The sequence below is a fragment of the Petaurus breviceps genome, unplaced genomic scaffold, assembly GCF_028583685.1.
Source record: "Petaurus breviceps papuanus isolate PSGF00001 unplaced genomic scaffold, PetGlider_PUasm1.0 90779, whole genome shotgun sequence".
Lineage (NCBI taxonomy): Eukaryota > Metazoa > Chordata > Mammalia > Diprotodontia > Petauridae > Petaurus > Petaurus breviceps.
Genome location: NW_027187344.1, coordinates 9,619,913 through 9,647,391, shown reverse-complemented (window position 1 = coordinate 9,647,391; position 27,479 = coordinate 9,619,913). Strand labels below are relative to the sequence as shown.

General features: G+C 42.8%; 2 long non-coding RNA genes across 2 annotated transcripts in view; one reads left to right on the top strand and one right to left on the bottom strand.

The window, feature by feature from the left end:
• The window catches only part of LOC138147133 (uncharacterized), a 217,030-nt gene that overhangs the window by 147,019 nt on the left and 42,532 nt on the right, over nucleotides 1–27,479 (top strand). The window lies entirely within an intron of this gene.
• Nucleotides 11,521–27,479, bottom strand: part of LOC138147238 (uncharacterized) — a 16,989-nt gene continuing 1,030 nt past the window's right edge. Inside the window, exons 2-5 of the long non-coding RNA XR_011164740.1 lie at nucleotides 20,103–20,212; nucleotides 14,966–15,040; nucleotides 12,306–12,416; nucleotides 11,521–12,129 (exon numbers count right to left, since the gene is read on the bottom strand). This is a non-coding gene — a long non-coding RNA (uncharacterized lncRNA). The remainder of the gene's footprint in view (nucleotides 12,130–12,305; nucleotides 12,417–14,965; nucleotides 15,041–20,102; nucleotides 20,213–27,479) is intronic.

Here is a 27,479-nt window from a genome sequence, read left to right as displayed (position 1 = left end):
TTGTGTTGCTAAGTCCAAAAGATTCATCATTTGGTAGCCTACTCTCTAGGGACAAGCCTCTTCATACACAGCCTGGGCCCTGGATAGCAGACACCCTGTCAGTTTCCAGGCCTATGCTCTAAGTCTTTCCAGCTGGTAGAACCTGTCAGAGCTTGTGCTCTGCTGGCTTAGCTTTTAAGAAGCCAGGGTCGCCTCCACAGAATGATTATTATTCCTCCAATACACAGATGAATAGCTGAAATCCTCCCTGGAGCCCATATGATGAGGCTTTGTCTCACTGCTATAAGAGCTCAAATTCTGAGATGATTGCTTCTCCCATCTGAGCTTGTATAAAGTGTTGATGTGTTGTGTTATGTTAGGTCAGAATTCCACACTCTGGTGGGCATGCTACTGCATCCACTGACCTGTCTCAAGTTTGTTGGGACAGAGATGTAATGAACTCATGCACCATAACCCATCCCAGTGTGTGACCTTGCCAAGCAAACAGTGAATATCTGGTCTATCAAAGGTACTGAGGAAATGGAAAGAATGCTTGACCTGAAATTAGGAGTTCTGGATTCAGATCTCAGCTCTGATGCTTGCTATCCATGTGACCTTCAGGAAGACATTTCACTTCTTTAAAACTCATTTCCCATTATCATCTCATTATCAAACAAGATAATATTTCTAAAGCACTTAGCACAATGCCTGCATATAGTTTCTGGTCAGCTGTTTTTCCATTGCATCTGACTCTTTGTGATACCATTTGGGGTTTTCTTGGCAAAGATATTGAAGTGATTTTCCATTTTCACGAAGAGCTTATTTTATAGATGAGGAAACCAAGGCAAATGGGATTAAATGATTCGCCCAGAGTCACATGGCTAAGAAATATCTGAGAATGGATTTGAACTCAGGTCCTCTTGACTCCAGGGCCAGCACTTTATCTGCTGCACCACCTAGCTGTCCCCTTGCATACATTAGGCACTATATAAATGCGTATTCATTTTCCCTTCCTCTTTCTTCATCTGTCAGATGAGGACAATAATGTTTGCACCGTGTACCTTACAGGATTGTTATGAGGAAAAGACTTTGTGAATCTTAGGGCACCATGAAAAGTGTGCATTTGTTGTCATTGTCAGTAATGATCGATGATGTGAATGATGAAGCTTCTCTCTGACCTCGTCCTTGTGGCCCCAGGTCAACTTCCAGGTGATTCTGACCTGCTGATTAGTTCTCCCATTTCTCCAAAGGAGACCCAGTGGATAAATCCCAGATTCCTCTTTGCTAAGTGCTAGTTAGAATGCTATAATCATAGGACGTTGGTGTTGGAAGGGGCCTTCGAGACCTTGCTTGTCCATGGAAGGCTCCTAGGAGTCACCTGATCTAGCCTTCTCACTTGACAGGTCCACAGAGGTTAAATTCCTTGGCCCAGTTATCCAGCCAGCTGGTGGCAGAATCAAGACACTCCAATATGGGGCTTCCAAATAGGCTAGGATGGATGAGATGGGAAGAAAATGTGCAGGGCAGGGATGATGCCAGGGTATTGAGGGACAATGATAATAATAACTCAGATTTTGTAGCAATCTAAAGCTTGCGAAGCACTTTTGTCCCAACAACTCTGGGATAGGTAGTGCTCAGAGAATTATTTCCACTTTGAAAATGAGGAAACTGAGGCTCTGAGTTGTTAAAAGATTCACTTAATGTCCCACAGCTAGTATTTACTCTAAGCCCGACATTCCTAGGTTAGAAGGTCTAGTTCCAGAGGGGAGGCCCTCAAGTCCAACACCTGCCTTTTACACATGAAGAAAACAGGGCCTAGGGAAGTCAGGTCTCTTGTCCAAGGTCACTTGAGTATCTCAATCAGTTAGTCAATCAAAAAAAATAAACAACCATTTATTAAGTACCTACTGTGTGCAAGGCACTTTACTAATTGCTGGGGATACAAACATGAAGGAGAAAGACAGAAGTGAAAATAACGGTGGCATCAGACATGAATTTTGAACCAGGTCCTCTGACTTCAGAAACATTTCTCAGGCTACCTCATTTCATTCATTTTAATTACCTCTGAAGTAATGGTGGGAAAGCCCTAGAACTTGCCCAGGCATGAACATATTTATTTTATCTTATTTTCCTCTTTTTCCTTGTCTTCATCTTTCTCAAGTCTCTCCCCCACTCCACTCCATCCTCCATTCAGTCACTAAAGTAAATTTCCTAAAGCGCTGGTCCAACCCTGTCACTCCAACACTCAATACATTTCAATGGCTCCCTTGCGCCTTCAAGATCAAATACAAAATCCTCTGGCATTCAAAACCCTTCATAAGCTAACCCTTTCCTACCTTCCTAGTCCTCTCACATCTTATTTTCATATACTCTTTTTGATCCCTTTACACTGCAGACACTCCATCTCTCAGTTCTGGGCCTTCTCTCTGGTTGTCCCCCATGTCTGTAATGCTCTCACTCCTCATCTCTGTCTCCTGGCTTCCTTTAAGTCCCAACTAAAATCTTATATTCTACAGAAGACCTTTCCTAACCTCCTCTTAATTCTAGCACCCTTCCTCTCTTAAATATTTCACATTTATAGCTCCTATGGACCTTGTTTGTACATTTTTGTTGACTTGTGGTCTGCCGCGTTAGGTTGTAAGCTCCTTGAAGGCAGGGACTGTCTTTTGCCTCTTTTTGCATCCCCAATACTTAGCACATAGTAGGTGGATAATATATAACTTAATGACCAACTGTCCTCTTCATCTTCTTCCTTTTCCTTTATCTACTCTTCTACTTCCCTGTGATTGCAAGCAAAAGCAACAGTAAGCTACAGCTATGGTTGGAGTACTTAAAACTTTCTTTCCAGAGACTGTATATATTTCTAGTTAGAGATTTTTGAAACAAAATATGCCATAAACACACACACACACAGAGTCCAGTGGTTAGAATGTATCTCTGTGAGATGCAGATTTAACACACAGGTGAAGAAAGGGAAGTTGAGTGCATAGCCTAGTTAACTGTGAATGGCAGATGGTTATTTTTCTGGCCAGCTTTTTCTCTGGCAAACTGAGCAGGTTCTGGAAACCAAAGCTTAACATGTAGCAGCAGCCTTGTCTGGACTCCATGCTTCAATTGGGAGAGTGACTGGCATCTAGGAACCTAGACACAGGTAGAAGGTTTTCCAGGGATGCACGTGACTAGGAATTGTTCTAATTCTATTCCTGATACATGTCTGATTGGGTTTCCTATTTTTCAAGGGAGACTCAGCAAACCCAATCCTACACTTATTTGTCTAGCATTGGGGATCTTCCTCCAGGAGTGACCTGTTAGACTCCTAGAAATGCAGGACTTTGGAGCCTTAGAATCTTTTCAGAGATAGACAGATGGACACACAGACGGGTGTGCGAAACATGCACACATTGTGAACTCAGCAGACCAGGCCACGATCAGACACAATAACATCAGAACTGACAAGGAAAGGAGCAGAAAGAATTCAATTCAGCAAGTCTATTAAGTTCCCCCCCCCCCCCATGTGTCAGGCACTGGGTTAGGTGCTGGGGATAGACAGACATAAAAGGGTCACTGCCCTAAGGGAGATTCTTCCATTTTACAACAATTCTCCTTGCTACTTCCCTCTCACCATCACTGCTCCTTCATCTCTTCCTCACACAGACTGGGAAAAACAAATATGGAGAAAACAAGCAGTGTTCTGATTTTGGGGGGATGCTGAGATGAGACTGGAACATCCTCCCCTATTCACTCCATTTTACCTCTTGTCCAAGGTATATTGCTGTTGCTAGGTGTCTCCTCTTTTCACACACTAGCTCAAGAATAGATGTCATATTTTTCTTCCTTTCCTCCTTCTTCCCTTACCTCCTCCTTCCCTCTTTTCTTCCTTCCTTCCTTCCTTTCCTCCTTCCTGCCTTCCTTTCCTTCCTCCCTCTTTCTCTCCCTCCCTCCTTCCTTCCATCTTTCTTTCTCTCCTTCCTTCCTTCTTTCCTTTTTATTTTGGAATCTCTACTGCGAATCTACCTCTCCCTCTCAAATTCCACCCTCCAAAAAAAACCCCAAACAAACCCAAAACCTGTAATTGATAAACATAATCAAACAAAACAAATCTACACATTGTCTGCAAATGAAAATGCATTATCTCAATTTGCCCCCCTCAAATTTCCTACTTCTCTTTAAAATGATGGGCAATATGTTTCATATTCAGTCCTCAAGTATAGTGGTGGTCATTCAACTGAGCAGAGTTCTTAAGTCTTTCAAAGTAGTTTTTCTTTTCAAGGTTGTAGTTATTGTAGAAATTATCTCCTTGTTCTGCACACTTCTCTTTACAATTTCACATGTCTTTTCAGGTTTTTCTGAATCCATCCCTTTTATAATTTCTTATGGCACAATAATATTTTATTACATTTGGATACTATAATTTCTTTAGCCATTCTTTAGTCAATGGGCACTCCCTAAGTTTTTAATTCTTTGCCACAACAAAAATACTGCTATAAATTTTTCATGCATATGGATCCTTCCCATTTTTTTTTGATATCTTTGTGATATGTCTATGAGTGGTACTGTTGGTTCAAAGGGTAGGTACAATTTAGTGACTTTTTAGATACATTTCCAAACTGCTTTTCAGAATGACTAGACCAATCCATGGCTTCTTCAGCATGTGTTAGTGTGCCTGTCCTTCCATTGCCCCTCCAACAATTGTCATTTTTCTTTTTTGTCATTTGCCAGTTGATGGGTGTGAGGTGGAACCTCAGAGTTGTTTTAATTTTCATTTCTCTTATTAGGAATTTGGGGCATTTTTAAATGACTGTTGATGGCTCAAAATTCAGAGCTGTTCACAGCCTTTGACCATTTTCTATTGGACAATGGCTCCATTTTGGTATAACTAGAACTAGTTTTTTTTTTTATTTTTTGGTCTTTATTAATTTGTTTGTTTACTTTTAGTTTACAAGATTCAGTTCCACAATTCCTTACATTTCAAATTTTCTCCCTCTCCCTAATCCTCCCCCCCCCCAAGCCCCATGGCAGCATGCAATCAAGTATAGGATCTGCAAATACTTTCACATTAGACATTAGTCAGGTTATAAAGAAGAATTGTATCGGATGGAATGAACAATGGGAAAGAGGAAACAAGACCAAACAAGAAAAAGAAAGAGAGCAGGTAGTTTGCTTCAATCTGCATTCAAACTCTGTTCTTTCTAGGTCTTTCTCTGAATGTAGACATCTCTCCCCATCATGAGTCTTTTGGGGTTGACTTATAACCCTGCATTGCTGAGAAGAGTCCAGTCTATCAAAGTTGGTTGTTACGCATACATTGTGTACAAATTTCTCCTGGTTCTGCTCTTCTCACTCAGTATCAATTTGTGTAAGCCTCTCCAGGTAAATACGAAGTCCATCTGCTCCTCGTTTCTTATAGCGCAATAGTATTCCATTACATTCATATACCACAACTTGTTTAGCCATTCCCCAATTGATGGGCACCCCCTTAATTTCCAATTCTTTGCCACCACAAAAAGAGCTGCTATAAATATTTTTGTACATATGAGTCTTCCTCCCACTTCTATGATCTCTTTGGGATACAACCCTAGAAGTGGTATTGCTGGATCAAAGAACTAGTTTAAAAAAAATTATATATATATATATCTTTGTTATCAGACCCTCTCCAGGAAATTTGCTGCAAAGACTTTTCCCCCAATTAGCTGTTTCCCTTCTAATTTTAATGTCAGATGTCATGTCAACAATTATCCATCACATACTACCGTGTTTCCCCGATAATAAGACCTATCCCGAAAATAAGTCCTCCCCTTACTGTGTAAGATTCCTCTAAAATAAGCCCTCCCCCGAAAATAAGCCCTATTGAGATTGCTACTGTAGTGAAGGTGATCCCCTGCGCTACACGCTACATTACGGTACCCTCTGTATGTACCACCCTCCCCCCCCCGTGAAACGCACGCCGTGCTCCGAGCTGCATCCAATCAGAGCTGCAGCAGTGAGCGCGTCATCCTGTTCTTTATTGAATTCATTATTGAATAAAGGTACATTTTTTTGTTCACATTTACCTGTTTATTAAAATTGCTGTCAATGTTCATTAAAATAAGCCCTCCCCTGAAAATAAGCCCTCTGGTGGTTTTCTGTCCAAAAAAAATAATAAGACAGTGTCTTATTATCAGGGAAACACGGTATGTCTTGTGGGATTTCTGATGGGGCCCTTCCCAATTTATTGGAGTCCAAAAGGGTCTATTTCCTGAATTGACTACAATTCTTAATGTCCTCACATGTACTTACATTGGGCATGAAACTTCTCCTGGCACTCAGAATCAGTGAGAAGTTATAGAATCTTAAGGTAGAAGGGGATTTAGAGGTTGCTTCATTAAAGACCTATTCAAGAATCTTTTCTATAGCACCTGTGGCAAATGGTCATCCAATAAAAATTTAAAAATAATAAAAAATTAAAAATTTCCAATGATAGGGAGCTTGCTTAGTGGTACAGGGGATAGAGCACTGGACCTGAAGACCTGAGTTCAAATCTAGCCTGAGACACTTTCTAGTTGTATGTGCCAGGGCAACCTCTGCCTGCCTCAGTTTCCTTAACCTAAAAATGAGGATAATAATAGTTCCTAGTAATAGTTCCTACCTCCAAGGGTTGTTGTGAGGGTTAAATGAGAAAACAATTGAAAAGTGCTTAGCACAGTGGCTGACATATATTTGTATATGCTATCATTATTATTATTGTTATCTAAGGAAAGAACTAATGACATCACTAATTCTACCTGTTAGAAAGTTCTTCCTTAGATTTTCCTCTTATATAGTTCACCCCTTTGTCCTAATTCTGGTCCAGATTAACACCCATGGGTCAGATTCTTCACCATCCTCATCTTTCACCAGATATTGTTGTCAACAACAACAACCAGTTGTTGTTGTCATTGTTGTCGTTGTTGTTGTTTCATTTCTGTTGTTTCATGACCCTTGTGGGGGTTTTCTTGGGAAAGATACTGCAGCGATTTGCCATTTCCTTCTCTAGTTCATTTTACAGATAAGGAAACTGAAGCAAACAGGTTTAAGTGACTTGCCCAGGGTCACACAGCTAGGAAGTATCTGAGGCCAAATTTGAACTCAAATCTTCCTGATTCCAGGCCTAGTCAGTGCTCTATCTACTCCACCACCTAGCTAGATGTTATACCTTGGTAATTTTCTTATAAGGCTGCTAGAACTGATCAGACTTCAGATATGGTCCAACCAGAGTAGACTATAGGAGGATTTTTACCTCCCTCAGTTTGAACATTATATTTCTATTAATGCAACCTTAGATTTCATTAACTTTTCTTTTTTCTTTTTGGTGCCATATCACACTACACTAATATTGAGCTTGCAGCCCACTAATTCTATTACATTTTTCTCTATGAGAATGGATGTCAAGCTGAGTCTCCCTATCTTCTTCTGGTACAGTTGATTTTTTGAACCTAAATGCAGGACTTTACATTTTTCCCAATGCAATTTAATCTGGTGGGTTTCAGTGTGCCCTTCCAGTTTATCTAGATCTCTTTGGATCCTTACTCATTCTGGTGTGTAATATGCTCTCTGTTCCTCCCAACTTTGTGAGATGTCTAGGCGTAGGGACCTGACCCATGGTTTCCTTGGTATAGAGGACTCCCAGCTCAGCACTTTCTCTGCAACTCAGTCTTCAGGAGCTACCCGGGGGACTAAATTAAGTGACTTGGTCAGAGTCACACAGTTGTAAATGGAATGTAAAGTCCTGCCCATGGTCAAGTAGCCAGAATATGTCAGAGGTAAGAGCTGAACCCAGATCTTCTTGACTTCAAGGCCAACTCTCTACCTACAATCCCATGTTGCCTCTTATCAGATCTGGTATATGAAGACTGGCTGCTAGAATAAGCAGCTTGAGGGCACAGAGCTTCCCCACACCCAAACCTCCTCCCCCCTAGCAGGCAGCACAGCATTGCCATGATCAGGTGTTAGAATGAGCACCTGTGGGATATATACTCCCAGATTGCATACTCTCTTGACTATGTTTGGAGCTGCCCCAGGGGCCTCCGTGTCTTCAGAATCTTCTCTCTGACCCCAGAGTTTCCCAGATTCCTCTAGAGGAAGATTTACTCTGTCCCGGTTGGTGGTGCCAGACTTCCAAGGACGTGTGTTGTTGTTTTTTTTACCCTCTTCTCACTCACTTATTTTATTATTCCTATTTAAAGGGGGAAAAATCCCAAACCAAACCAACCCTAAGCTATTTTAACCTTAGGGGCAGCAGCAGAGCCGCCTCTTCTCTCTCTCCCCATCTCTGGTAATGTGTTGTTAGGATGGAAAAGAGGAGGAGGAAGAAAAAGGGGGAAAAAATCCCCTTTGTAGCTCCCTAAGCAGATAGGAGGGAGAGAGTGAGATACACAGATGAATAATTTATTACAGAAATGCAAAAAGGATTTAAAAACTCTCAATATATAAATATTTATTTTCACAAGTTTCTCTCCCTCCTCCCAGTTCTCCCCCACCACATTTATTTTTCCCTCCCTTTTGCTGTTTTCCTTTTTAGAAGCCCGTCAGAGGTGGGGAGCATGGGGATTCCACTTGGCTTTCTGACTGTGTAGCTGCAATCTCTCTCCTTCTCTCTCCCTCTCCCTCTCTCTCTCTCTCTCTCTCTCTCTCTCTCTCTCTCTCTCTCTCTCTCTCTCCTTCTCTCTCTCTCTGTCTGTCTGTCTCTCCCTCTCTCCTCTCACTCAATGCTGTCTCTCAATGCTTTCTCTTTCTCCCTCCCCCTCTCTTTTTTCTCCCTCCCTCTCTTTTTCTTTCTCCTCTTTCCCCCTCCCCCTCTTCCCCCTCGTTTTCTTTCACTCTGCCTGTCTCCCTCTCTTCCCCTTTCTTTCTCCTCTCTCCCCTCCCTGGGTTCTCTATCTCCCCTTCTCTTTTCACATGATCTAAGCTCCACTGCCAGCCATTCCCTGGGAAAAAAAAAAAAGAAAGAAATGAGAGGGAAAAAAAAGACTGGAGGTGGAGGGGAGAGAGGGAAGAAAAACCCTTTGAAGCCTCTGAAGGGTAAAGGTTGTTTCTGTGGTAACAGGCTGGCGATTGGAGGAGACGCCGAGGGCCCTGAATCCCTCTCCCTGTGCTGGGTGATTAATGAGCCGTCACTGGGCCGAGCCGAGGAGTGAACGGGCTGGAGATCCGGTCTCTCTACTCTAGGGCTATTGCCCTAACTTCTGTCTTGCTCTCCACTGCTTTTTCTCTTCCCATCCTCCCCCCACCCCAGTCACTGACCGCCCTCCTTCCCCCTCTTCTGCATGAGCCCCGAGCCCTCTCCCTTTTCCCACACATGGCTCTGGACACCCAAAGTTCCACTGCGGGGGTGGGATGAAATTCCAGAGGCACGTGGAGGCCCCAGTGGGGCCTGAGTGTGGGAGGAAAGAGCTCTCTGCTAGGAATCTGTGGAAACTGGAGGGACCCAGGAGATCACTAGCAGCTCTCCTCCTCGCCCTCCTTGTTTGGTTTGGTTTTGTTTTTTTTCTCTGTCCAGGATTAGCTCCACACATCCCATGCAGAGTGTTTGAGTCATATTCATTGAGTGACACCAGGAAAACTGGGTTCCCATAGCTTGTGATTGTGCTTCTAAGCTTTTTTTCCTGTCATTTCTCTTCCCTCCCCATGTGGGAGGTGCTCGGTGCTCAGTTACAATATAACAGCAGGAAGCAGAGTTGAAAGCAGTAGCCAGAACATCTAGAACCCAGTGCCCCATCCAGTCGTTAGTGCCCTATTTTAAGGCCACTTCCTTGCTTCTTGTGTGTGTGTGTGTGTGTGTGTGTGTGTGTGTGTGTCTGTGTACATGAGCGGTAACACTAGGACATTGCTCAGCCAACACCTTCTCAGCTCCCAAATAATTTTTGTGGGTTTTTTTTTTTTTTGTGCTAAGGAGGAAATCTTCCCCCAACTTGAAACCAAAAGGGATAGATTTACAATGTTGCCATGTAGAAAAAAAAATTCCTTCTTTCTAATCATGCTAACATTTAATTTAAAATCAGCCTGGCTTTCTCCCTCTTTGTCCTCACCTCCTCTCCCTCCCTAAACCCCCAACAGGCCACCGAAATAGAAGGGCAAGAACCCAACTGAGCCTCTGAAAGTCTGTGCCTCGAACAGATGTGCGGCCAGGAAGGCGGCTATTTATAATACACAGCGTCCCCTTTAAGCCAGAGCGACTCCAGCCCTCGGCTCGCCTGTGCGCCCGCTCCTTTTGAAGCCTGCAGCTCTAATCCAGGGTCTGTTCCTGGTGCTGCTAAAATCTCCCTCATAAACCCACTTGGATGTGAGGGAGCCCGGGCCGTCGGTCTATCTGTGTCTGCCTGGGCTTCAAAGTGATTTCAACATCTCCACTGGCTCCAGTCGTGCTGGACTGGCGGAGGCATTATTGGGCTCACAGACAGCTGCATCTGCACCCCCGCCCACTCCCATCTCCTGCTTCTGTCTCTGTAGCCTTAGAGGATGTTTTAAACACACACGCACACGCGTGCATACACACACACACCAGCAAGCCTCCCTTCTCCCAGAAAAAAGCAACCCCCCCAAACACATACATTCACTCATATACACTCATACAATACCACCCAAACATCCACCTACACAAGCCTTCATTCACTCCAACAGCCGAACGCCAACACCCAAACACACACACTCCCACACACACCCCTAAGAATGCACTAATGCTTGTACTCTTACAAACCTGGATGCACCCTGTCCCACACAGCCATGCCTCCCATACCAGGCCCCTCTCTCTGTCTCTATGTCTCTCTGTCTGCCTGCCTGCCTGTCTGTCTGTGTGTCTGTCTGTCTGTCTGTCTGTCTCTCTCTCTCTCTCACACACACACACACACACACACACACATACACACACACACACACACACACACACACACACACACACACACACCCTGACTGGGGCATATCCACCCACAGACACTCAGATGGAAAACACAAACACAGGGTTGTAGAAATTTCTCTGGCTACTTCCTGGATTCAGAAAGCCTGAAGGTAAAACCAGGTTGGAGTGAGAAATGCCTTTGTATTTACTTATACACATGAGAAATTCCCTTCTTCCAATAGAATGTAAGCTCCTATAGGGCAAGGACTGTCTCCCTTTTTCTTGTCTTTGTATATTCATCAACCCAGAACACAGTAGATACTTAATAAATGCTTATTAATTGACTTGAGTATGATCATTATGGAGCCTTGGCAACTTTTGATATAGAGGGACTTTAGCACTGTACATAAAATGCTTCCAGAAGTCTTCCAGTAGTTCTAGAATTCTGAGTATTTTCTGCATCCAATAATTCTAGGATTCCAAGCCCCAAATGGTTCTTAGATTTGCTTAGAATAGACCAACAACTGTTGGATGATGAAAGAAAAGAAGGCTAGAAGCGGCAGGGTGCACTTCACACACCTCCTGGACAGAATGAGAGTTCCAGGCTTGAAGGAGGTAAGCTGATCCAAGCACCCTCCCCACAAAGGATTGTTAAATTCAGCAGCTCTGGCTAGAGAGCACCACTGGAATGGAGATAGGTGGAGAGTTCCATTCTCTAAAGGGAGGACTATTTATTTTCCTGCTGCTGCTGGTGCTTTATACTATGGTAGATGCTCTATAATATTTGTGTGTTGATTGTGTGTTTGTCCTATATGTATGTAAATCAGAAAGGAGAAAAAGAGGCAAAAGGCTACTTAATGAAGCCAAAATTGTTGTTAAAGCAGAAAGTTGGCCTCAGCTTACACCTCAGTTTCCATCTTCTGTGCTTCACTGTGAGATTGGAACCAGGAATCAATCAATCAATCAGACATTTACTAAGTGTTTACTATATGCCAGTCATTGTGCTAGGCAATGGGTGTAGAAAGACAAAATGAAAACAGTCCTTGATCTCAAGGAGCCTATGCTTTATTGGCAGAGACAATGTGTACATGTTAATATATATGTATATATACATACATGTGGAATAAATATATTCAGAATACACATAAAATAAAGACTAGGTATTTAGGGGAGGAAAGCCACCAGCTATTGGTGGGGGGGCAAAGGGAATCAGGAAAGGCATCACTTAGAAGGTGGTGTTTGAGCTGAGACTTGAAGGAAGCGAAAAAGTCCATGAGGCCAAGGCGAGGAGAGAATGCATTCTAGGAAGGGAGAAAAGAAAGATAGAGGAAACCATTTAGATACAGCGTTAAGGTTCTTTCTCCCTTCATGTGCTTTTCTAATAGCCCATGATTATCTGGTTTTTTCTTTTCCTCCTCCTCCTCCTTTTCTTTTTCCCCTTCTTCCTCCTCCTCTTTCTTCTCTTCTTCCTCCTCACCTTCCTGTCTCCTCTTCCTCATCTTCTTCGTCCTCCACCTCTTCTTCTTCCTTCTGTTGTGTCTTTTGCTATTTCTGGCTGTCTTCTCCCTTGACCCTCCAGTGAGAGTTCCTTGTAATAAAGATAAAAACAGTTAAGGGTAATCAAGGAACACACTGCCCAGTCTGGCAGCCCCTGCAACACTGCACACTGACAGGCATTACTTCTGCACCAAGTCAGGAGCTGCATTTCCTCATCTTTTCTCCAGGTCCCAGATTTGACCCTGGGTTTTTGGAAGCTGTGCTGATTCAGTATAAGCTCTGGCAGGTCCTATGCTTCATCTGCCTTTTAAGAGCCTATCAGAAGTGCAGAGAGGCTCGTTACCTTAGGGATAGCCACTAAGGAATACATTTTTTGAATCTTGGCATCTCAGGAAAGGCACTAGAGGGGTTGTGATCTCTGTTAGGCCAGTACCCACACTGCTGAAATCATGGGTTTTTTGAAGTAATTATGGGATATTAAGCTCCTGAGACTTCAGATTATCATTTGGAGTCACTTGCCAACATGGGTAAGCAGAGGTCTCCAGATGTGATGGCTCTATATGAAGGGACAACGGACTGACATTAATTTCCATTGCTAGACAAGTTCTCTGATGTTGACCATCTGCATGCTGACTAGTGAAGCAGAGTTACATTCACCCCCCCTTCCTCATACCAGCAACTTAGGCCCAGGCCACTGGGGGTTCACCCACTAGGAGAATGTAATACACTTGCAGATTTGGAGACTAAAAGACTATATTTTTTTCCAGGATGGATGAGAAGGGGAATGATGGAAGAGAATAAGCATTTACATGGCACCTGCTATGTGACTGGTACCGTGCAAAGTGCTTTACAGATAATTATTTCATTTAATCCTCATAACATTCCTGCAAAGTAGGTGCTATTATTATCTTCATTTCATGGTTGGGGAAACTGAGAGACAGAGGTTAAGTGGCTTATCCAGGGTAACACAACTAAGTGACTGAAGCTGAATTTGAACTCAGATCTTGACTCCAGACCCAGCACTCCATCCCCACAGTGCTGCCAGCTGCATGGTGTCTTAAACAAGGCAAGTATATCTGTGTGTGCTGTATTATAGGGGTATAGACTCTGACTCTCAGACTGGGGACTCTTTCAGGTGTTACCACATTTAGAGTGCTGGCTTTTGAGTCAGGAAGACCTGATTTCAAATCCTGCCTCAGTAACTTAGTAGCTGTGTGACCCTGTGTACATCATTTAACCTATTTCAGCCTCAGTTTCCTCATTTGTAAAATGGGAATATTAACAGCACCTATATTTCAGGGTTCTTTGAGGATCAGAGGAGATAACCCATGTAAAGTCCTTTTCAAACCTTAAAGTGCTCAATAAATGCTGGTTATTATTATTGGTATTGTTTTTGTTATTGCTATAGATGCTGTGGCACTAATTCTGTGCTCCCTCCCTCGGGTTCCTCCTGAGAACTTCCCTGCACCACCTGCTTTCTTCCCCTCGGGAAGCCTCCAGCTCACACACTCCCCAGCCCTGTCTGGGAGCTCCCTGGGGGGCCCCAAGCTCACAGTTCTGTCTGCACTCTTCCCCCAGAGCCTCCTTGCATACACTACAACTTTGTTTGTTCTCTCCCCCTCCCCCTTTCTTAGTCCCCTCTTCCACTCTGCCCCTGCCCTGGAGGCTTGTACTCAGTGCCTGCTGTGTTCTGTTTTAGGAGGCAGTTGAACCATATCACAGTCTTGCCACTGACCCCCAGGACTGGTGGGGATAGATCTCCCAAACACAAGGCTATGGATTTCATAGTGTCTAATTCTGGATCTGGGCAGATGAGGCATCCATCAGCTCCCTTGTCCTGGAAGAATAACCTTGACTGCCTCTCAAAAGACATCAGAGGTGTTCCTAGAGGTTAACCCAGGGTCTGTGAATTTGTTTTTAAATGCATTTTGATAATTGTATTTCAATAAAATTGGTTTCCTTAGAAATCCTATATATTTTATTTTTGCATTTAAAAGCATTTATCTGAGGAGTCTATAGGCTTGGTCAGACTGACAAAAGGGTCCATGACACAAATAAAATAAAAAAAAAAAACCCTCTGGACCTAGAAGAATTAAAGTACCTAGTTCGATTTAATTTTATTCAAACAATTTAATTTCAATAAACATTTAATTTTTGCTTTTTTGGGGAGGGCAGGGCAATTGGGGTTAAGTGACTTGCCCAAGGTCATGAGGTTAGTAAATGTTAAGTGTCTGAGGCCATGTTCAAACTCAGATCCTCCTGACTCCAGGGCCAATGCTGTATTCACTGCACCACCTAGCCACCCCCTCAACACTTATTAAACATCTATGGTACAATGTTCAGAGCACTGTACAAGGCACTGGCAGAAATTGGCACTGTCCCTGCTTTCATGGCACTTAGAGTCTAGCAGGAGGATAAGAAACCAGTAATTGTAATATATGATATTTTGATTAAGTGTGAGTTAGTGTTTCCAAGAGACTATAGCCATCAAAACTCTCAGGGAAGTTGAAGGAGGCAAGATTATTTCAGGAAGACCCAAAACTTAGAGGAGAAATTTTGGGAGGTAGAAAGACAGCTGGGGACAGTCAGGGGACCAGCACTGGGAGAAAAGGGACTGAGACTAGTAGCCATCTGAAATACCTGAATCTTCCTTGACTTGAATCCTGGGAGCTTGGACTAGCATTCAACCCAGACAGGCTAGGGATTGTGTTGACCCTGCAAATAAATGAATGAGAAAACACTTATAGAGTGAGTACCTACTAGATTCCAAGGAGGGAGGCAAATTAAAAGCATAGGGACATTGAAAAAGGAGGAGCCTAAAAGTCTCAGGGTAACTTCATTTGCATTTTTGCCAAAGATTAGGACTTTTTATAAGCCACTAAAATGTCTTTTAAAAAGTATGTCTAGGGGGCAGCTAGGTGGTACAGTGAGTAGAGCACCGGCCCTGGAGTCAGGAAGACCTGAGTTCAAATCTGGCCTCAGACACTTGACACACTTACTAGCCATGTGACCTTGGGCAAGTCACTTAACCCCAATTGCCCTCCAAAAAGCAAAACAAAAAGTATGTCTATATAATACACATGTATACATTGTTGTTGTTCAGTCATTTTCTGTCATGTCCAACTCTTCATGACCCCATTTGGGATTTTCTTGGCAAAGATACTGGAGCAGTTTGCCATTTCCTTCTCCAGCTCATATTACAGATGAGGAAACTGAGGCAAATAGGGTTAAGGGACTTGCACAGGGTCACACAGCTAGCAAGTATCTGAGTCTGAATTTGAAATCAGGTCCTTCTGACTCTAGGCTGGAATTCCATCCATTGTACCACTTGGCTGCCCCATGTAAACTTTAAAATGGCAATAAGACTTTTGGGACACCCATTATAATAAGATCATAGGTATAAAGTGAGAAGAGGTCTTAGCTTTCATCTCCAACCATTTTATTTGAAATAAGGAAGCTAAGGCTAAGACATGTTACATGGTTTGCCCAAGGTGGCAGAACTGGTAATTGATTCTCAGGTCTTCTGGCTCCAAATTCAACACATATTCTACTATATAATGGGACTTCTCATAGATTGTTAGGTGGCCAATGCATTTAAAAGCTGCATTATAGAATGGGAAGTGGTTGCTATTGGAAGAAGGAGTTTCAGGGAAGGTGGCCTTTCATTTGGATTTTAAAGGTCAGAAGGTGGGGAGGGAGCAATAGGATCAAAGCCCTTGTTGTGGGAAAGCACAGAGAATGTTTGGACATTGCCTGGAGCGTAGAGTTAGAGGAGAGGAATCTTCCCAGCTAGGGCTGGGACAGTAGGGGCATCATTGCTTTGTGGAGGTCCTTGGGTGCCAGGCCAAAGAGTCTGAATTTGATTCAGGTGCTAGGGAGTGAGGGCAGATTTTCTGAGCTGAGTTATGACTTGATCAGATCTATTAAAAAGATTAGCTTAGTGGTGGCATCAAGGCTGGAATGCAGTGTGGGAAAGGAGGGGAGGTGGGACAACTTGCCAAAGTTTGAGATTGTCTGGTATAGCCCTTACTGTCACCTCAAGCTAGAGTGAAAGGATGTAATAAACCTTTAAATACTTGGAGGCTCTCACATAGGAGAGGGGAAAGCATTTGTTCTGTGTTGCCCCAGTAGATTAGAAAGATGGTAATGAAGACTGGAAGTAGGCTTCCCCCCTCCATATTGGAATGAACCAAGTTTTCAGAACCTGAAATTCTTTCATTTGGAATCTAGCTATTCAGTGCGTACTATGTGTCAGGACTTTGACACCCTATTTTGACAACTTTCCCGGTCTACATCTATGGCCTTCTTCTCCCACTGGTGAATTTCTCCAGAATCTCCATTTTGAGGAAGTCCCAGGCCAGTCATCCTCTAGTCTTCTCCCTTACAATTCTCTGCACCCCATTGCAGGTCCCTTTAATGTGTTTACATGTTGTCTTCCCCCATGAGAATGTCAGCTCCTTAAAGGTAGGTACTGGATTTCTTTTTTTCTTGTATCTGCATCACCAGAGCTTAGCATGTGCCTGGGACATAGTTCCTTAATAAACGTTTGACTTGCTAAATGCTTTAGAGTGGTCTCTAGACTTCTTAATTTAGTAGTAGACTTCCTACAGGGGAAGGATGGATTGAGATTGAGGAGAGGTAGAGGCAATAATAACAACAACAATAACAATAACATCTTGCTGTTTTATAGCACTTTGAAGTTTATGAAGTGCTTTTGGTACACTGTCTTATTTGATCCAGCAATCCTATGGGCTAGGCAGTGCAAGTTTTGGTACAGTAGAGAGGGCTAGGTTTGAGGCTGGAGGGCTGTATAGCATCCTAGCTCTGCTACTTACTACCCATGTGATCGTGAATAAGTTACATTATCTTTCTGGACCTCAGTTTCCTCATCTAAAAAATGATGAGGTTGGACTTGACCATTGAGGTCTCTTCCAGTTCTAAATATGTTATTCCTATTTTACAGATAGGGAGATTAAAGCTCAGAGAGATCCAGTAACTTGCCTGACTCTGACATCCAATGCTATTTTAATTATAGCACAGAGAAGTCTACATCAGGGCACATGCACCATAGGATTTTCTTAGTTACATTTGCCTTCTTCCCTGATCACGGAGGATAGACCTGATAGTCACAGAATCTCATCTGGAAAGGCCCTCAAAAGTCATCTAGTCTCTGTTCTCCCTACTCCTCATTGGCTCCCATCTCAGAGAAGGATGTTCCTTTGTAACAACCTAAAAAGGTAATCATCCAACTTGAAGTCTTCTCAGAATGAGAGGTCACTGAATCCTGAGGCAGCCCACCTCATTACTAGGTAGTTCTGATGGGGAGGAATTTCTTACGTTGAGTCAAAGTAAAAGAAGGGGGATGCAGAGGCATAGGGAGAAATATACCTCCATGTAGAGTTCATCTGTTCATTGAGTGCTAGTTTCACCCCTTGGGGCAACCAAGAACAAATCTATTTCCTCTTTTATGAGGAGAATGAAAGATGACTGGTCTGGACCTTTCCTCAAAATGAAGGTTCTGGGAAGAACTCACCCATGGGAGAAGGGTGCTGTAGGGGCAGAGAGGGATGGCAAATGAAGCATGTAAATGTACTAGCTCACCTATGAGGTCCTTTCCAGATCTATGCTCAGGAATTTTTTTTTTTAATATTAAGCTAGCAGAAGTTCCTTTAGTCTTCTTCCTTCAGACCTGTAAATCATCTAGGAAGGGTGGAACGGTGTTTGGTTGCTGTTCAGTCATTTTTCTGTTGTGTCTGACCCTTTGTGACCCTATTTGGGATTTTCTTACTAGATACTATATACTAGAGTGGTTTGCCATTTCCTTCTCCAGCTCATTTTGCACATGAGGAAACTGAGGCAAACAGGGTTTAGTGACTTGCCCATCATCACACAGTTAGTATGTATTTGAGGTCAGATTTGAACTCTGGAAGATAAGTCTTCCTAACTCCAGGCCTGGTGCTCTATCCACTGTGCCACCATATTGACTTAGAAACCCACAAATTACCATTATCCATGTTTTATTATATTTTATGTATTTTTTTATTTAAAAAAATTTCTCTTTATGTTTTAATTTGCATTGTAGAGTTTTGTATGTGCATGTGGCCCAGGTAATAACTTGCAAACTAGGCCATCTTTTGCCTCAATTCTTACCTGGCCTTTAATTACAGAATAGTCATTGCCTCAGAAAAAACTGAGACCTAGAAAAGATCTTTGCTTAAAAAGACCAGGGTCTCCCACTGCATCTGGGGCCATCACCAATCGTTGTGACCTATGTCTTGCTGCTGGACTCCTATGACTGTGCAGGATAGAGTGAGGGTGATAACTGCACAGCTTGGCCTCACTTAAATGCAATTCACTTGCTAGCCAAGGCATCGCCCTCCTGATGCCATTGGTCTTCTTCAAATACGAAGGATGAGCAGCAGTGACAACAGATGCTGGTGGCTAGTCCAACAGCTTAATATTATCGGTGAGGTAACCCAGACCAAGAGAATTAAGACTTACCTCAACCATGCAGATGGTAAGTGTCAAAGCCATGATTGAAGCCAAGGTTCTTTGACTCCAAATCCGGCTCTCTGTTTACTTCATCATACGGCTGACTAATGTCTCTGTCTTTGAGAAGGTGCTCACCTACCGTGTTTCCCCGATAATAAGACCTATCCTGAAAATAAGCCCTCCCCTCACTGTGTAAGATTCCTCTAAAATAAGCTCTCCCCCGAAAATAAGCCCTATTGAGATTGCTACTGTAGTGAAGGTGATCCCCTGCGCTACACGCTACATTACGGTACCCTCTGTATGTACCACCCTCCCCCCCCCGTGAAACGCACGCCGTGCTCCGAGCTGCATCCAATCAGAGCTGCAGCAGTGAGCGCGTCATCCTGTTCTTTATTGAATTCATTATTGAATAAAGGTACATTTTTTTGTTCACATTTACCTGTTTATTAAAATTGCTGTCAATGTTCATTAAAATAAGCCCTCCCCTGAAAATAAGCCCTCTGGTGTTTTTCTGTCCAAAAAAAAAAAATAATAAGACAGTGTCTTATTATCGGGGAAACATGGTAGAGCCAAATGGCTCACCCTGACAAACAAGGCAGCGTTGAATTTTCTCTAGAGGAATTACCAGTAATATTGATTCGGGTTCCATCTCTGTTCCTTCTTATCTCTGTGACTTTGGGTAAGTCACTTCTTTTACGGATGTGAAGGTGGCAGATTCTCCCACCTTGGAGGCCTTAAAGCAGAGGTTGGAGGCCACTTGCCAGCTATTTTAGAGAGGAGGTTCCTTTCAGGTATGGGTTGGACTAGGTAGCCTTTGAGACCTGTTCCAATTTATAAATTCTGTGGTTTCATGATTCTGAGAAGTGTTTTGTAGTCATAAAGTTCTATTAAAAAGGGGGGGGCATTGTTTTGAAAAAGGTAATAGACTTAAGCAAGGGGTGGGGGGAGGGGTAGCATGCCTTAGGTCAGGGTGGTGACATTTTCAAGGACCAAGATGAGAATTTGGAGAGGCATCATGGATTCGTGGAAAAAGTTCTCGTCTTGCATTCTGGAGAAAACTGGGTTCAAATCCCATCTTTCATACCTACATGGTTATGTGATCATGGGCAAGTCATTTAACCTAAGTCTCAATTTCCTGACCTCTAAAATGGGAGTAATACTAACAGCACAGGGTTATTCTGAGGATAAGATGATATTATAAATCGGAGATTTAGATACCATCAAAAGCAAACTCCTCATTTTACAAATGAGACAACTGAGACTTGAGGGAAGTTCTGTAACTTACCAAAAGCTACACCAGTGGTAGGGGGATTAGTTAGCATTCAAACGCAGGTCCTCTGACTCCAAATCCAGCCATCCTTCCACTGCACCATGCTATTATGTAGAGAAAATGCTCTGCAAAGCGAAGTGAGAAGAACATGGAGATCATTGTGCACAGTAATGGCAATGTTGTAATGATGATCAAGTGTGAAAGACTTGGCTTCTCAGATCAATCCAATGATCCAAGACAATTCCAAAGGACTCATGATGAAAAAGTGCTAGCCACCTCCATCAAGAGGACTGATGAACTCTGGGTGCAACTGAGGTAGAATTTTTCTCACTTTATTTTTCTGTTTTTTGAAACATGGCTAATATGAAAATATGTTTTACATGATTTTGCATGTATAAGTGATCTCACGTTGCCTGCCTTTTCAGTGGGTGTGGAAGAGAGGGAGAGAATTTGGAACTCAAAATTTAAAAAGAAAAGAATGTAAAAAATAAAATAAATTAAAATGTAAGAACAATGCTTTGCAAACCTTAAAGCACTATGTAAATACCAGTTATTATTAGAATGAGGAGTCACATATCAACAGATTTGCGTCTGGGGTGTAGGTCTGGTCTAAGGTGTTGTGGCAGTTCCATTTGATTGGGCAAATATTTACACATGCGTAAAATGCTACTCTGGGTGTCAGGGATACAAAATGAAAAAGGACATCATCCTTGACCTCAAGAAGCTTACAATCTATTGAGGATAAAGGTGGTGTTTTTCAGTGGTTTCAGTCATATCCAACACTTTGTTCCCCCTTTGGATTTTTCTTGGCATAGATACTGGGGTGGTTTGCCATCTCCTTCTCCAGCTCATTTTACAGGTAAGGAAATTGAGGCAAACAGGGTTAAGTGACTTGCCTAGGGCCACACAGCTAGTAAGTGTCTAAGGCCAGATTTGAACTCAGGTCTTCCTGACTCCAGGCCTGGTGTTCTACCTACTGTGCCACCTAGCTGGCCCTAAGGATGGGGGAGAGAAAATAGGGACACAAGTGTGATGCAAGGTAGAATATGATACAAAGAATACAGGTAGAGGTATATACATATATATATAATACATATGTATTATATATAATATATACAAATTTAATTTGCATATATTTGTATAAATAATATATACAAATATATTCAATATATAATATAAATAAATATAATACAAAGAAGAACCAGGAAAAGTTCCATGAGACATCTGAGGACAGAGAAAGATATTTTCACCTCTGGAATGGTGATCAGAGATAGCTTCATAGAAGACTGTTGGCTCACAGTTTTAGAGCTGGAAGGGACCTGGGAAGCCACAAAGTTCAACCCCCTCATTTTTATAGAGGAAACGGAAGCTTAGAGAGATTAAGGGACTTGCCCAGGGTCACACAGTAAGTGACAGAGCAAGATTCCGTCTCAGATATACTGACTCCAAAGTAAGCACTCTTTCCATTGAATCCTACGACTCCTCCAAGGAGGTAACAGCTATGTTGGGCCCTAGAGAAAGGGAGGATTTTGAACAGATGGAGATGAAGGTGGGAGCGGGGGCAGAGGGAGGCTATTCCAAGCATCAGCATGAGCCAAGACATGAAGATGAGAAGGGGCAGGACAAACATGGCCCTCAAAGAATAGGCCCACGGCCTGTAAGGCAGACTGTGGGAAGGAGAATAATAGGACATAAAGCCAGAGGGGGAGGATGGAGTTGGACCATGGGAGGTTTTGATCACAAGGGTCAGGCACTCTCAGATGCCCCCAAACTAGAAGACCATCTCCTGAGATGTCAGCTCTCTACCATCACTGCCACCACTGAGAGATCTAGAGACGCTTCTCAGGCCACAGTCTCTGGGACCTATATAACCTTCTTGTTAGGTCTGGTGCCCTTCCTCAACAGAAAGTCATTGAGGGTAGATAGTACTGTATTCTCCATCCCCTCTACCACCTCTCTTGTCTCAGCCCTTAGCATTATAATTTGAATTGGGTATATGTCTTATGGCCCCTACTGAACTGTAAGCTTTTTGAAGGCAGGGTTTGTCTTATTTACCTTTGTATTTCCCACAGTACTTAGCACAATGCACTGTACATAGTATACAACTTGAAAAATGTATGATTAATTTATGAATGCCTTCTCTCTCCCAGACTACTGCTGTAGCATCCTAACAAGTCTGCCTACCTCTTCTTTTATCCAACCTATTCTGCATTTGCTGCCAGATTTATTTCCTAAAACACAGATTCAGTAATTTCTCTCCTGCTCAAAGATCTTCAATGATTCTCATTGACAACTGCATGAATCCTAAACTTTGACTTTCAAGGCCTTCTAGAATTTCATTGCATTCAACCTATCTAGTCTTATTTCCTCCTGCTTTCCAAAATGCACTATCCAGCCAGGCTGATGTCTTCTCTGTCCTCCATGCTGAGCCCCATGCTTTGTCCTTGCTTCTATTCCTGCCTTCTTTGCTGTTATTCAACTCCCATAGAATGTCCTGCCCTCCACTTTTTTGCTGATCTATCTCTTTACCATTCTTTTAAGGCTAGCTCAGTACCTATGACTTCTTCCATGAAGCCTTCTCTGATTAACTAGAGCCCACCATAATCCTTCCTCCTGTCAATCCAGCTCAGCAAACATGTGTTAGGTATCATGTGCAAGTGACTGTTTTGGACACCAGGGATACTAAGATAGAGATGACCCTGGTCCTGCTCTTAGGAGTTTGCAGTCTACTTGGGTCAAAGGTCAAGGATACACTTGTTCTGTTATGTAAGAGAATGATCCAAGTGCAAAGTATAGGTCTGGGCAAAGTACAAAGTACACTGGGAAATATGAGGAGGGGGTGATCACAGTCACATGGGGGAGATGAGGGATGGTTTCCTGGAAGAGGAAGCCTCTGAATTGGAGCTTACAAGGAGGGAAAGACTTTAACAGACAGAAACTGGGGGCAAGAACAGATGGGACCATCCATTCTAGACATGCTAGCTTTTCCCAGAACTGCTTTATCTTCCTCATCTGAATAGTAGTATCTGGTATGTTTGTTGTGCCTTAACTGTTCATGTAACCAGATTGGCAACCACTCACATGTAGGAGGTGGAACATCAGTGCCCCTACCTGGAATGCTCTGCCCCCTCAGCACCACCTCTTAGAATTGCCCATTTTCTTCTAAGCCCAACTCAAGAGGCATCTTCTTCATGAAGTTTTCTTGAGTCTCCCAACTACATCTGCCTCCCTCCCCAAATTATCTTGGGTTTATTTTGCGTTTTATTGGGATATACTTGTTACAGTTGTGTTGTTTTCCCCAATAGAATGTAAACCTTCGAGGGCAGAGACTATTTCACTTTGACTTTGTCTTCATTCCTATTGCCTAGCACAATGCCTCTTCCATTGTAATACTTAATAACTATTTGTTGAAATACTGTAAAGACAAACAACCTTGAAAGACTCAAGGATTGTGATCAACGAGATGACCAGCCAGGACTCTAGAAACCTGATGACAAAGCCTACTACCCACTTCATGAGGTCATGAGCTCAGGGTGCAGAATGAAACACATACTTTTGGGGCATGGCCAATGTGGGGATTTGTTTTGTTTGACTCTGCATATTTGATACAAGGCATTTCTTTTTCTCTTCAATGGAGGGTGGGAATGAGAGGAGAGATGTGGGAGGGAGGGAAAATAGAGAAAATAGATTTTTGTTAGATGAAAAAAAATTTAATTTTAAAAATGTTTGATGGTTCATTCATTCATGCCCTCTACATTTCAGCCAAATGTGTCAAATTACTGTTCCTTGAACTTAAAGTATTTCAACATGCTCCTTTGGATTTTTGCATAGACTTAACTTCTATGCCTGGAATGTACTTGGTCTTCACTGTCACCTCTTAAAATCATTCATTTCCTTCAATTCTTAGCTCTCGTACATCTTATGGAAAGCCCTTTCTGTATTCCCTAATTATTAGGGATCTTTTCCTTCTAAATGATCACAGGACAATCTTATTTGTTTACTTAAATCCCATCAGTAAGGCAAGGGCTGTCCTTTATTTTGTCTTTCCAACCTCAGTATCTAGAACATAGCAGGTATTTAAGAAATGTTTGTTGGGCCTGTTGTTGCCTTGAAGGCAAGGACTATTCTTTATTTTATCTTTCCAGCCTCAGTGTCCAGAATCTAGTTCGTGCCTAAGAAATGCCTTTTGAATTGGCCTAACATACTTGCACTACCTTGATCATAGGGTTACTGTGAGGAAAGTGGTTTATGAACCTTAAAGTCCCGTACAAATTCAAGCTGTTGATGATGCATGCAAGACTCAGAGGAGCCGTCATAGACTTCTCCTTGGGGGAAACAGGACTGTGTCAAGGCAGGGGAAGCAGGAGCAGGAGGCTAGGGTGGCCATGAAGGGCCAGTGGGAAGAGAATGAGTCTGCAAGACTCAGTGGGGCTTGGGCCTGGAGGAGAAAAGGGTGTTGTATGACAGAGACAGCAAACCTTCTAACTAGATGTCGCCATCACAGCAGATGCAGTGATGTGTAATGTGAATCCTTTTGGGGGAAATCCTTGGCGGGCAGCATAATATAGCAATGGCAGCAGATTCTATTAAAAGCAATGCTCATTACTGTACTGTTAATTATTAATAGGATTGGGCAAATAGGGGATGGGAAAACCCAAACATGCCTGACTAAACTTTGCCTCCAAAGCAAATGGTTTTTGGTTCAAGTCCAGCAGACCAGGCCATGAACATGTCTACTAGAAGAAAGAGTGATGGAGAAGGTAATAGTAAGAGAAATGAAAATAGGTAAAGGAGAGGAAGAGGAAAAAGGTTAGGATGAATGAGAGGGGGAGATAGAGAAAAGAGAGAAGTGGGAGAAGGAAAGATAAGAGGACAGGTAAAGACAGAAGGGGAAAGGGAAAGAAGAAAAGAAAGTGGAAGGAGAGGCAGAAGGAAGAGGGACAAACAAAGAGGAAGTGAAAAGCGACAAAGGAAGAGGGCAAAGAGACGGGAGGAGAGGGAGAGAAGAATGGAGAGGGAAAGAGTGAGGAAAAGGAAGAAAGAAAGCTAAGAGAAAGGAAAGAGAGAGAAAGACAAGACAGAGACAAGGAGGCAGAAAATAAGATAGACAGAGACAGAGAGAGAGACAGAGACAGAGAGGAGAGAGAGAGAGAGAGAGAGAGAGAGAGAGGGGGAGAGAGAGAGAGAGAGAGAGAGAGAGAGAGAGCGTGCACGCACGCTGATCTTTCTCCTGAGTGGGCCAAATTCTATTTTCTTTAAAACAAAATAAAACACCCAAAGGAAACGGGTCAGCAAGAGTGCCTCCTTCAGCACTTGTAAAATCTTTGCTTTCTGACCTAGATACCTTAATGCTGAGAGATGTTAAGTAAGCTGGGGAAGAAAGCAGGGTGATAGAGTCAAAAAGAGGACTGGATAGAGTCAGAAGGCCTGGGTTCAAATCCCCTTCATGCTACTTCCTAGCTTTGTGACCTTGGGTCAATTACTATACCTCTTTGGACCCCAGTATCTCAACTTTGATCCTAAAAGACCTAGCCTCCCTGGTGATGAAGCATTTATCCTTATAAATAAACAAATATACAATTAATCCTTCAAGAATTAACCCTGTCCCACAGAAGCTATGAAAACTAGAGAGAGACACAAAAAGGTCAGATATAGAACCTCGAAGTAGGAAAAAGGTGTGGTACAGCTAAAGGGGTTGGGAAGGAATGAAAATTGTCAGGGGTCTGGAACCACAAGCAGAGTGATGCATTAGGATTCTGGTATGTCATATAGTTGTGTGGGACTAGGAAAGCAGTTTTTGTTGCTTAGCTGCAGAGTTTGTGTGTTCTATTGTCTTTGCTGATGCACATTTCAGAATGTGGCTGTCACTCAGTTACCTCCACAATTTGGAGGTAATACTCACTGCTATAACCTTATCTTCCATTGCTTCCATTGCCAAACTTTTGCTCTGACCACTCTATCTACTCACTGTCTCCCTGACCCCCAATACACATCATTCTTTCCCACCTCTCTGCCTTTGTTCACATCATTCACCCATATTAGAGAATTTCAATCTGTCCTACCTCAAATCTTGACATATCAAATCTTCTGCATCCTCTTACATCCAGTTAAAGCAAAAAAACAAAAACAAAAAACCCAAACCCCCAAAGCCTGATGGTGGGTGCCTATAATCTCTGTTGCTGAGGGAAGCTGAGGTTGATTGCTCCCTCCAGTCTGGGGGCTCCAAGCTGTATCAGGGCAAAAGCCAATGGATGTCTAACAGCACGAATACAATTAACACTCAGAAAGTGGAGGACCACAGGCTTCCCAAAGAGGGATGAAGGAGAAATGTTCCAGGGTGGAAAAACTGAACAGCTGTTTTTAACTTCTATACTAATTCTGTTTAAAGCCTCTATACTAATCAGTGTTGGGTTGGGGTGTGAGCTTTCAGCTCCCTTTCAGCTTGATCAAGATGCCGAGGTTTAGTCTTTAAACAAAACAAAACAACAAAAACCACCACCACCCACCCAAATGCCACCTTCTCCATGAAGCTTCTTCTGACCTTCCTCTCTGGACATCATTGATCACAGGCTTTAGATCTGAAGGGGATATTAGAGTTAATTTTGTTTAACCCGATGAAGACATTGAGACTATAAGAGGCAATGGCCTAGTCTGGGGTCTCACAAGCAGGAGCACTAGGGATTGAAGCCAGCTTCTCTGACCATGGCCTCCATGACTGAGCTCTCATCTGAACTCCTAGAGGAGGCAGACTGTTCTCTTGGTATATCAATGATCACTTATTGCCTGATATTGTCTTTCATGTACTTGTTTTGTCTTAGCTATTTGTAAGCTCCTTGAGGGTGGGAGCTTTTCCTTATGCTTTTTAAAACCCTCTGCATCATGGGGTCTAGGGCTCCACAGATATTTGTTGAATGGATTGTTGGATCATAGACTTTTGAGTTGGGAGGTACTACAGAGGTCATCTCTCATTTTACAGATGAGAAATCTAAGGCCAAGAGAGATGAAATGACTTGCTTAGGTTCACACAGCTAGTAAAGATCTGAGGCAGGATTCAAATTCAGGGCCCTATTCACTATGCCATGTGGAAGGAAGGAGGGAAAAGGAAAGGAGAAAGAGAGAGAGAGATACAGCTAGGGATACAGGGTGTTGGGGGGCAAACAGAGAGGACACACACAGATATAGACAGAGAAACAGACAAAGAGAAAAAGAGACACAGAGAGATACAGAAACAGACAGAGAAATAGAGATGGAGAAAGAAAAGGAGACAGAGAAGGAAAGAAAGAAGGAGAGAGGGAAGGGAGATGGAGAGAGGGAGAAAGAGAGAGAGATAGGGAGAAAGAGAGACAGAGAGAGAGAGAGAAAGAGAGAGAGAGAGAGAGAGAGAGAGAGAGA